Source organism: Rhamphochromis sp. 'chilingali' (genome assembly GCF_963969265.1).
Source record: "Rhamphochromis sp. 'chilingali' genome assembly, chromosome: 4".
NCBI lineage: Eukaryota > Metazoa > Chordata > Actinopteri > Cichliformes > Cichlidae > Rhamphochromis > Rhamphochromis sp. 'chilingali'.
In genome coordinates, this window is record NC_137948.1 from 28266707 (window position 1) to 28268647 (window position 1941).

Consider the following 1941-nt stretch of genomic DNA (forward strand, 5'->3'; position numbering starts at 1 on the left):
GCGACAAAAAAGGCGAGCACTTGTGATGCGTTCAAGCACTCCCTGTAAACTACCACACTTCACTTTAGACGGTCAAAATCCACGTTTTTGATAGAAATCCCTATCTGGTCTAATCCTTACTTAACCGTCTAAGACAATTTAATGTCATCAGTGTCTTAAAACACCAATGGAGCACTCTAATATGAGAAAAAAACACATGCAAACGGAATTTCAATTCAAGCTTTCGCGATGCTTGAATGGAAAGCAAATGTGTAGCAGCCGGCTTTACACAACCAAAGTGATCGGAGACAGCTACAATGAAAAATGAAAACTAGCCAATACTTAAAGTAATAATAACAAAAAGTAATGATTTCGGTATTTGCCACATTTGTAAACACAAGAATCAAGTTCAGTTTCTTTCATTTCTATTTTAAATACCCAAATATAACTAGTAAAAACTAAAGTTTTTAAACACACACACACACACACACACACACACACACACACACACACACACACACACACACACACACACACACAGGAGCCTAAATGAAAGTTAATTTAATTTAAAAAAAAAAAAATCTAATTACATTCAAAAATAAAAAAAGGATATTGCAAAGGTAATTTTGAATTTGATGGCAGCAAGATTTCACCCCAAAAAAGTAGGACACAGCCATGTTTACCACTGTGTATCATCACCTCTTCTTCTAAAAACAGTCTGTAAACGTTTGGAAACTGAACAGGGCAGCTGCTCAATATCATCGTATTCTCTTATAAAATAGGATTCTGGTTACTGAACAGTCCTGGGTCTTAGTTGTTGTATTTTCCCTTTCATGCTGTGTTTTTAGTTGGTGTAAGACCTGAACAGTCAGGCCAGTTCCACACCTGGACTCTTGTACTGTTAATGTTATGTGTTGTAATAGCTGCAATGTGAGGTTTAGCATTGCTGAAATATTGTCCTGATGAAAAAGATTATATCTGGATGAGACCACGTGATTCTCCAAAAACTGCATATACCTTTTAGCACTGATGGTATCTTGGTGTAAGCAGCCAAGTTAATAGGTACTAACACAACCCTATAGTATAAGAGATGCAGCCCTTTGAATTAATAACAAGTTGGACTATGGTCTCTCTCCTCTTTACTCTGGAGGATTCGGCATCCATGTTTTCCAAAAAGAATTTCAGAATTTGATTCATCTGTCCACAGAACAGTTTCCTGATTGCATCACTGCATTTCAAATGAGCAGAGATGATGGTAGTGTTTCTGGATTGTCTTCTTGTTTGCATCATAGAGCTTTAACCTGCAGATGGCACAATGAACTGTGTTCACAGACAGTAGTCTCTGGAAGTGTTCCTGAGCCCATGCAGTGTTTTTGATGACAGCATCACACCTGTTTTTAATGTAGTGCCACCTGGGGGCCTGAAGATCACCACAAGATCACACTGAGTTTTTGTATATTGTCCCTTGCACACAGACATTTGTCCACATTCCTGGGATTCTGTAATGAAATTATGTATGGTAGACAAATCGTTGCAATTTTATGTTGTTAAACGTCATTCTGACATTGTTTCACAATCTGTAGATGCTCAATTTTCAGCTCATCACTACTTCTGAGAAACTCTGCCTCTCTAAGATGCTCTTTTTACACCCAGTCATGTTACTTGGCTACTGCCAAATTAAAAAATTATAAATGAGACAATATTTGTCGAAAGTTATATTTTCTCAGTGTAAACGTTTGATTTCTTTTCTATGTTCTATTGTGAAAATAAATATGTGTTTAACAGATTTGCAACTCATTACTTTCTGTTGATATTTACAATTTACACATGGTTTAATTTTTTATAACTATACAGAACACACATAGACTTTCACATAAAACATTAAAAAACAGATAAAACACACAACACAATATGTAAAACATAAATGGTCATCAGTGCCGTTTATCACTGCCACAGAAAACG